At 38.2% G+C, this 10,333-nt stretch overlaps 1 long non-coding RNA gene across 2 annotated transcripts; it reads right to left on the reverse strand.

Moving 5' to 3' along the window:
• Positions 1–308: 308 nt before the first annotated feature.
• On the reverse strand, positions 309–9,689 carry LOC308643693. 2 transcript variants are annotated; one of them, XR_014020777.1, is made up of 5 exons: positions 9,555–9,679; positions 9,055–9,113; positions 6,240–6,376; positions 5,176–5,406; positions 309–1,852 (listed from the first exon to the last, which is right to left on the reverse strand). It is a non-coding gene; the product is annotated as an uncharacterized lncRNA (long non-coding RNA). The 2 variants fall into 2 exon arrangements; XR_014020776.1 differs by lacking the exon at positions 9,055–9,113 and having other exon boundaries at positions 9,555–9,689.
• Positions 9,690–10,333: the final 644 nt, after the last annotated feature.

A 10,333-nucleotide genomic window follows, 5' to 3' on the forward strand; every position in this document is an offset into this window, starting at 1 on the left:
GTATTGTGGTTTACTTATGAAAAAGATTTAATAATCACCAAAACTCATAGGCTGATGTAAAAAAAAGGAATTTAGCATCAAGTATATGAAAGTAGCAGGCAACAATTGGTGAAGAAAGGCAGCAGTGCTATCTGCTAAGTGATAGAATTATCATTATGTCCACTCCTATTCCTCAAGAAAAGATATTGTACAAATAAGAGTAAATGATTTTGCTCATGAGCTAATAACATGAGAATTTTTTTTTTCATATTGGAATTTAGTGGAAATTTCATTTTGCTCCCATCTTGGCTGAGAGCTGAATCAAAGAAAATAATAATCAGTTTTATGTGTTTCTTAAAACAGCAGCTAAACTACTAATTTTCACCTGAGGGCAATCCCCTCTCCAGGGTACATTGGCAATGTCTGAGGATATTTTTGGTAGTCACAGAAGCATGGGGGGAACACTACTGGTATGTGGCTGGTAGAGGCCACAAATGAGGCTAAATATCCTACAGTTCATAAGACTGCCTCCTTCTCTTCTACCATGACCAAAGACTATATAGCCTTAAATGTCAACAATGCAGAGGTTGAGAAAACCTGAATTAGATGTATTTCCCAAGGACATGCTAAGTGATGGAAAAAAATTGTTCACCCCAACCATTGGCTCATGAGCTATGTCAAGACTGAATGTAAGAGGAGCTTAGAGTATTTTGGGGGACAATGTCTGTGTAAACTTTCTCTACAAAGCCCTATTGGGAGTGCCATGGCAATGTCCTCCCCTCCCAGGGAGGAAGGAGGGAATAAGTGCCTCCCACATTCACACCAAAAAGGATTCACCAGATGCTGGAGTAATGTAAGTACAGAGCAGAACCCTATGTGAGAGTCATGGGTGGGTTTGACCTTTGTTGTGAGGGTTTGGTGTACACAATGACCAGTGATGGCCTCATCTGGAGAAGTCCACAGGTGCCTTCAGGTCATGGCAGACTTTTTAACTTAATCCAACTTTTCCCTGATATCCATTAAATAATGTTGATAAAACATCAGTTATAAAAAGAAAGTACTGTAAAACCTAGAATGTAAATGGACTGATTATTTTGGTGTCCTATAGAAAAGTCTTATAGAAAGAATGGATCTGGGCGGAGGGGTCTGAGATGCCTATTTTCTCTTCTTACACTCTAGGACTCCTTCCCCTACATCCTGGTATGTCGACTACTTTGCTTCAGTATCCCACCTCCTCAGTCTTATCCTTTGGCACACAGTGTAAAAGGCAGGATGCTATAGCTACAACATTCATCTGCTTGTCGCTCCAGAAATATGAATTTTTTTCCCTATTTCTCAGATCCATTAATGGATATTCAGAAAATGAATGCTTTTCTCTTGATAATTTTTGTTTTGTTGGAAATACTATTATTGAAATTGAATAAATACAATGAAAACAAGTGAAAATATTATTTTAGTAACAGAAAGGAAGCATATATTTCACTGCCTATTATCCAGGCACAATTTTTCATACACAATTTGGTACTGACAAACTCCAAACAGTGTTTTTGAGGATTTGATATTTACTTGGGGAGAAAAGAAATTTTTATTTAAGGTCGGTTATAAGTAAATTATTCCACTCATGAAGTATGTAAATTCTGTCTGCCTCCTTTTTGGTATTTAATATAAAATTCACAGAAAAGTAAGACATTATGACCTAATATAATAGCCTCTGAAACTATGTCATTAGAGCTAAAATAATGAGCATACCCACCCCTCAATATGTCTGTGACTACATACTCACCAACATGGAGCTGCCTCCTTCAGCCCTGTGCCCTGCTAGGTCTCAGCCCCAGCCTGCAGCACTTCCTGTCCTCCTTAGGTTGAGGCCTTCCTATAGAGGAAACAGGAAAAGAGAGTCTGATGGCTATCAACTGCACCCTCAGATGCTGGTAACTGTGCTCCCAATGTCTGGTTTTGCATAATTTCCTGCTGAGTTGGGTTCATATGTAGACAATGAGTATGTTGGAACTGCCTGACCATCTCAGAGAGCAGGCAAACTCCACTAATCCATTTCCCTGAGATTTCTAGTAATGATGAAAAACTCAGGATAAAAGTGCTGGGAAGGAAAAGCGCTCCCACTGGTGCCTTGTAGTGTGTGTTAGATGTTTTAAATGTGTTCCAAATCTCAGGGAATCATTATAAATCCCCTGAAAATAGAACTATTCCTAGAAAAAAGAACTAATAATTACAAGTGGTCACTATGTTTCAATTTGCACAATTGGGCCATTTCAAATATCTTCATAGGTTACTAACATCACAAGAACATACTGTGGAGTTTAAGAGTAAATGTGACTTGTCCAGATTTACTGCCTACCCAAGCCCAGCCCAGCTAGGACAGATGGAGTAGTTGCCCTGGAAGTCATGGCTAAGTTTCACTTTGGGAACGCATCAGGACGAGATCCACTCCTGAATATTCTGCCCCAAGACCCTTTTCCATGCCAGAGAGGAAAAGACTATGAAAGCCTCTTATCAGTTAAGTTCATGAACTTGGTTTAGCAGAAAATGTCATGGGTGGGCTACATGGAGAAATATTAAAACCACAAAGCCTGGACTCAAGCAAGTGATCAAAATGAGCAATGAGGATCATGTCTCAGAAATACATACTGACCATATTTTCATTCTCTCCTTTACATATTGTCTCCTATTGCACTTTCTTTATTAAAACTGAACAATGAGATATTGATTGATTGATTGATTGTGCTGGAGAATGAACCCGGGGCCTCACATATTCCAGGCAAATATGCTCCATCACTGAGCCACATCCCCAGCTAAACCCTGAGATTTAAAACCCATGGAAGGAGATTGTAGATGTGACTAAAACAAACTTACTTTTGAGTTTATTGTAAGAGAGTGGGCTTCAAGACCAGTTAAGTTTAAAGCAAATGCTATCTTTCTTTCTTTCTTTCTTTCTTTCTTTCTTTCTTTCTTTCTTTCTTTCTTTTTTGAGAGACAGAGAGAGAGAGAGAATTTTTTAATATTTATATTTTAGTTTTCGGTGGACACAACATCTTTATTTTATTTTTATGTGGTGCTGAGGATCAAACCCAGCGCCCCAAGCATGCCAGGCAAGCGCACTACCGCTTGAGCCACATCCTCAGCCCAAAGCAAAATGCTATTTTCTAATGATGAATTTGCATTTATAAGCTTGGAAACTAAGATGAGAATTTTATAAGAGATATTATATAAGGAAAACTCAGGGTATGAAATCGGCATTCATCCAGAGGAAAGGGTGGCATATCCTGCAGGGAATTTCTGTGAGATTATGGGAAGAGTTAAGAGAGGCAAAGAATTGAGTGAAGGCCATTCCTGTTCCCCATAACCTGAGTGTCCTAGCCCAGAAGAGGTAGCAACACTAACATAACTCAAGATAGATCTGGGGAGAATCTGAGAGCATCAGGTGATGTTGAGCTCCTCCAAATCTGCCAGGGTAGAACTTCACCAACAGAGGCAGGTATAAACAAATATGAACCCAACCCAGCACTATTTTCTGCACAAGTGTTTATAGAGGAGATCTAAATGCCTCTCAGGGTCTCTAATAGGGTACAGAGATGCTGAGAGTGTCAGGGAACATATTGCATAAGATTTGGATGCAGGGGGAAGCTTTGCACACCAAGGGCTTGGTGTGGGGTCAACAGTGATGAGTTCAGGTCTGTTAGTGCACCAGCAGATTCAGAGGGGGAGTCCAAATCCCAGATGACACAGAGCAAAGTGCTGGATGCTGCTGAGGACAGTGAGTAGCAGAAAGATGACTGAAAAGATGATACCCGACTCCTACTGGGTTCCAGGGTAACAAGGGCAGTCCAAGTGTTAGCAGCACCCAGGGCCCACAGACTGACTCAGGCAACAGCCTCCACTTCTTTTCTACTTTCTCTACCGGAGACAAACACCTGTGTGAATGTACAGCCAGCCCTTCTATTGGTAGCCCATGGGACTTCTGGCCTAGGGCTTCCAGTGTCGAGCACCTCAGAAATGATATTTATTGGAAAAGAGGGAATACAGGGCCTCAGAAGGAAGATGCAGCTACCTGAGCCAGAGGGCTCACCTTTCTCCTCTGTAGGCACTCTGGGGCCTGTATTCATACCTGCTGAATGTGGGACCTGACAGGGGTGACACAGTGTCACTTATGATCACTGTCTGGGGCTACAGGAGCCCTGATACACTTAGATTATGGAGGAAACCATATGGAAATCACGCAATGGAAGTGATGAAGCTTGGTTGAGGAAAGAACAGAATAAAGAGAATTATTAATGGTCCATGTTTATAATTTACTATATCTCAGAAACCATCAATATGCTTTATTAAATTTGCATAAAAATTTGATATATGAATAATTATTGTAGCCATTTTCAGAAGAGGTATGTGAGGCTTAAAGAGATGAGGAAATTTTCACAGGACAGACAGGTTCTAAATGATAAACATGGACCATTAATAGCTGTAGACATTAAAAAATGCCTCAGTGCTGTGGGAAGTTTCTCAGAATACATGATGAACTGACTAAAGAAATCAAAATTCTGTACATATAAATATATTTGTAGTTCATGGACACATATTCCTATCAATGTATCTGCAAAAAAAAATCTGGAAATTAAAAAAACCATAATGATTATAGCTGTTGGCCTTCATGATGTGATCATGGATGTCGTCATTTTTATCTTCATCCTGTTTCTCTGATTTCTTCATGAGTATCTTTGCCAGCATGCTCTACTTTTCAACTATGTGAATTTGTGGAGTCCATTCAGCAGTCTCTACCTGAGTATCATCATCTATATAATGCAACTACAAGTATCTATACTATCTGATTATTGTGGTGGCTACAAAGGTGGAGAACATTTTTTTAAAGCTAAACAAATGTTTATTAAATATTTGCTACAATTAAAATTAATCTTTATTAAATATTTAAAATGTAAAAATGGGATGTAGAGAAAAGGAGTTCATAAAATATCTCCTGGGCACTTCCCCTGAAGCTAGGGCACCTTTCTGTTCTCACATTCATGCAGAGTCCTATGGTGACCATCAGCCCTATTTCAATATGTACAGGGCAAGCCTGCTGGGCATAATGTTCAGTCTGAAGCCAGTACTGAAGGGCCCAAGAATCACTCAACCCACTAATCCCTTCCCTCACCCCAGTTCAGGCCACGCCCTCCTGTCACTGACCTGAGACATCCAGACACCAGGTCTCCACTTCTTGAGGACACAGCTGGCAGTCAACATGTCACTACTGCAAGCTGTCACTTCTCCTTCTGGGCTGGTGAGTCACTCTGCCCAATTCATTTTTTCTAGATGAGTGACTGTAGTAATCCTTTCATGTTTACTTCTCATATTCTCCTTTTTACCTCACAGTTGGACTTGGATGGTCAGAAATGGAACAGTCTGATGTATCTGTTTCTGCAGAAATAAAGAAAAGTGTTAATATAAATTTCAAATATATATTCAACACATATTCTGAAAATGAAGCCATTTATTGGTACTGGCAGAAACCAAATCAGACCTTGGAGCATCTGATTTAAGTTACCTAAACAAACTCCCCAGCTCGAGATCCCTTGAATGGGAAGTTAAGGTGAAAAAGTATTCTCGAACTGTTGAGGTGCAAATCTATTTTTGAACTCTGTCTTCAGTCCTTACCACACATTCCATAGAAAAAGAAGATGCAGCCATGTACTACTGTGCAGTGGAGGATCCCCTCCTTGTGCCTGAGCAGTCCCACATCCCTCCCTAAACAGGCAACCACAACCAGCTCCACAGCCAGGCTCCCAGTCTCAGGCTTCCTTCTCTGAGCTCTCCTGGGCTGTCCAGAAGCTATCATGGGCCATGCCTACACTTGAGTTCACAGCTGGACCCAGGCACTGTGCTTCCAAATCTTCACTTGACTCTGTTTCCCAACCAATTCTATCCCTGTCTGTGGACTGAGAGGTATAGGCTTTGCCAATGTTCATCATGCCAGCATTCAGAGATGTTTGCTAAGTGCAAGGTGCAGGTAGAAGGTTATTCATGGTGTGCCATTGTTGTCACACACACAATCAAGACAACCCCTGTGCAATGCATCCCTCATTGGTCCACTCATATTTCTTCAACTCACATCCTTATCTAGGCTGTTTCTGACCATGACCAATTTTAAAGGGTAGACCTTTAACTTTCTTAGTTCCCTATATTTTTAAGCATGTCAAATAAAAATAAGCATCTGGGAGAAACACATTAAATGTAGGAAGATGGGTATTTACCAAGAGAAATGGATGAAAATTGTGAAGCAATTTTTTCCAAAGACCTTTGATAAAGTTTCTGCATGGATATCCTCATAAAAGGTACAGAAGATCAGTGCGCCTTGGTAATTAATGTAGTAACTCCAGAGGAGCTGGCCCTATGAAAAAAATTTATAGCACATTTTAATATGATCCCTATAAAAAATAGTGACACAGTTCAGTGATGAATGAAAGAGGCAAGTAATTTGTGTTGCATTCAAATGATAGAAACATGGGAACTTAAAAATGAGATTTTGAGTATTTCTAATAAAAGTGAAAATGTTTATAATCCAACATAAGATAAGACACAAAGTATGAATATGTGTATATTAACTCTCAAATATGGAAATGTCTGTATTGATGGAAGAAATCAATTTTTTTAAAAAAGTATTAAAGTCTAAAGATAGGGTTTATTTTCTAACAGGGTGAATGGGTTATTTCTTCTTTATACTTTACCCTATTATATACATCTGAAAGATATTTAGGCAATTACAGATGTAGAAACTGAGAAACAAAAATTTTGTATAATTTAGCTTACATCAGAGAGGGTTAGTAGTTAACAGGGGTGCTTATTATCATAGGTCATTAATTATGATACTTACCTAATTCTTTTAAGGACCTGATATGTTTTTAAACATAAGGCTTACTCAGAGAAGAGACCATGAAACTACCTGTAAAGGCCATCTAAAGTAAAATATGTGCAATGATCCAGACATATTATAATACAAGTATTGTGAAAATGCTTAAAAGTAAATGATGAGTGCTTTTATTATCATCATTTCATAGCACATTTACTCATATTTCTTCAGTGAACATGTGTTACTTATGCAAGCTCACATGGTTACCAGAGTTATAACTGGAGTTAAGTCATCTTTGTCCTGTTCTTCTCACCTATCACAGGGAGGTCACTATAACACCACTTCTCAGGATTGATGACACTGAAAATGACACACTATTAGCCAGTCCTCAGTACATGTTGGCTGTGTTATTAATTGTAAAACCTTATTACTACAAGTAATAGTGAACAATACTTAAAAATAACCCTCTCTTTGACAGTATATGTGAGAAAGCTCCAAAGTTGTTTTTTTTTTATTTTAGAATGCAAAGTTTATTGACCTCTTTACAGTTGAAATTAAAAGACAGTATTAAATTTACTGTGAGTTTATTAAAAACTTGATGTGCATAGATAAGCACTTGAGCTAGTGAAGCAGGTAGTAATGACTTATTAGTATTCAAAACTGTGGGGTAATATAGGGTTATAATTTTTTTTATTGGTTGTTCAAAACATTACAAAGCTCATGACATATCATCTTCCATACATTTGATTCAAGTGGGTTATGAACTCCCATTTTTTACCCCAAATACAAGTTGCAGAATCACATCGGTTAAAGCTAGCCAATCCTTAAAAAAACAAATGCCAAATGTCTTCTTTGATATAAAGAGAGCAACTAAGATCAGAACAGGGAAGAAGATCATGAGGAAAAGATTAACATTTAACAGAGACGAGTGGGGTGGGAGAAAGGGAGAGAGAAGGGAAAATGTATGGAAATGGAAGGAGACCCTCATTGTTACACAAAATTACATATAAGAGTTTGTGAGGGGAAAGGGGGAAAAAAACAAGGGAGAGAATTAAACAACAGCAGATGGGGTAGAGAGGGAAAATGAGAGGGAAGGGGAGGGGGGATAGTAGGGGATAGGAAAGGTAGCAGAATACAACAGTCATTAATGTGGTATTATGTAAAAATGTGGATGTGTAACCAAAGTTGTTTTATCTAGTGTACCAGAGAGCCCCAGAGAGCAGTGGAGAGGTATCTGCAGTGAGACACCTGTGCTAGATTTCAGAGAACTCCCTGGCAGACTTGCAGGACTCAGAATATTGGGTGAATAATGGGGAAAGAGACACAGAGCTCCAGCACATTCTAGGGGATGGAATCACACAGCCTCTGAAATGAGAGTATTATGGGTTTAGCAGCAAAAGTAGAAAATATTCACAGTACAGTATAAAGAAACATTTATGAAGTATATAATAACTTCTGAAAAATGTATATTTGTTTGAATATGAAGATTTTTTTTAAAAGGAAATATAGTTTTTCAAAATTTTAAGAATGATCATTCCCAAGGAAATATGTTACTATGCATTGTGCCACACAGTGTTCTTAATTTTGCATGTTTTGTTTAAGGAGAAACTATGGTTTTGTTGAAAAAAATTTTTTAAAGTAATTTTATCTTGGGACTGGGGTTGTGGCTCAGTGGTAGAGTGTGCACCTTGCACATGTGAGGCACTGGGTTCGATCCTCAACACCACATAAAAATAAATAAAAGGTATGGTGTCTATCTGAAACTAAAATTTTTTTAAAGTAATTTTATCTTGATAAATACTAAGAAAAAATAATATCATTGAAAAATCATGATGTGTTGGGTACTAATATATGGGCATTTTATGTATTATCCTTGTGTAATATGGTAATTTAAACACTTTATGACCTCTAAAAATACATATGTAAGCACCATACTCTTAGGGAAACTGAGGCCCCAAATCTTAAATACCTTAGTTAATGTTCTAAAGAGCTAAGTGATAAAGCAGAGCGTTAATTGTCTCTTGTCCTAAGAAATAATGTTCTATAGATTATCTAAAGACCTGTATTATTGTTCCTAGTAATTTAACCATAATAAAAGAATATAAAGGCAATTATGCAAATCCCACTAAATCTATCTATATATGTGAGTAATACCAAGCAATCATATACTTATTCATTACTATGTAGAAAAACTCAGAGTTTTGAATGAATCATTTTACCCTTTTTCCACTGTCTTTCTTTTCCAGATGGAGATGATTGTAATACCCACTTCACAGGACTGTGGAAAGAGTTAAATGAAACAACAGAAGGAAACCTCTTGCACTTTGTCTGACAAGTAGCAAGTCCTCAGCGGCTATTAGATGCTATATTAATCTTAAAGCCATCATTGAGTATTAAATACAACATTAATTTGAAATCAGTCTTACACAATACAAACATTCTTGAGAATTCAATGGATAAGGGAGAGTAGAAGCTGATTTCTAGAGATTTTTCTGTATCGAACCTGCCAGCAATTACAGTCTAGTTCTTTCTAGAGGTACCCAGATTATGGATGAAATGTGACTCCTCTAAGTGATAATCTGCTTGGGGATATCCCAATTGCTTTAAAAAGAAACAGAAATATACTCTAGTGCTTGTATTCATGGCATATTGAATAAGTTAATAAAAGCCTCTGATTCTCTTGGTTGTGATATTGAAAAATTAAGGTCAGGATTCTTACCTGAATTCTGACTCAAGAGCAAATCACAGACAGACAGACATGATGACAGGATGAAGAAGCCATATCTTCATAGCTCCAAAGCAATATTTCACAGTGTGAAATTGCAGAGCAAAAGAGAACAGAACCATCCCTCCCCCAAAATAAGAACAGTGTATGTCAGGGAGTCTTTCCACAGAGTCAACACACATATCCAATCTGCTCAGCTCATGTGGTGCAGGAAACCCCAGAACTGCTCATAATAGCAGCAGATCTTGAAGAACCCAGGAAATCACCTGACCCTCCACTTTTTTAAGACACTAGAACAGCCATACCCTCCTGCACTGACCTGAGGCCTAAGCTCTCAGGACCCTCACTTTCTCACCTTCTCCCCAGAAAGCCATCCTAGCAGAGAGGATGCCACTCCTGAAAACAGTCACCCTATCTTCCCTCTGGGATTGTGAGTTGCCCCTCACCACTTTAGTCTCCAGGAGAAAATGAAGTCATTCTTATTTATAGCTTCTTCATGTATCATTTGTTTATGGGAATTTTTCTTTTTTGTTTGCAGTTGGACTTGGGCAATTGGAGCAACCTGAAATATCAATTTCAAAAGATGAGAATGCTGACATACCTTGTAAAGTGTGGCTCCAAGATAGTCTCAAATTAAGCTTATAATTGTACCGACAGAAACCAAATCAAGGTTTAGAGCATCTGTTATATGTCTGGATAACTGCTCAAAGGGATTTAGGTGGGGAGAACAAATTTGAGGTCAGTAAAAATACAAAACACTTCCATTACAATCT

This window comes from Spermophilus citellus (genome assembly GCF_964194105.1).
Source record: "Spermophilus citellus genome assembly, chromosome: 3".
NCBI lineage: Eukaryota > Metazoa > Chordata > Mammalia > Rodentia > Sciuridae > Spermophilus > Spermophilus citellus.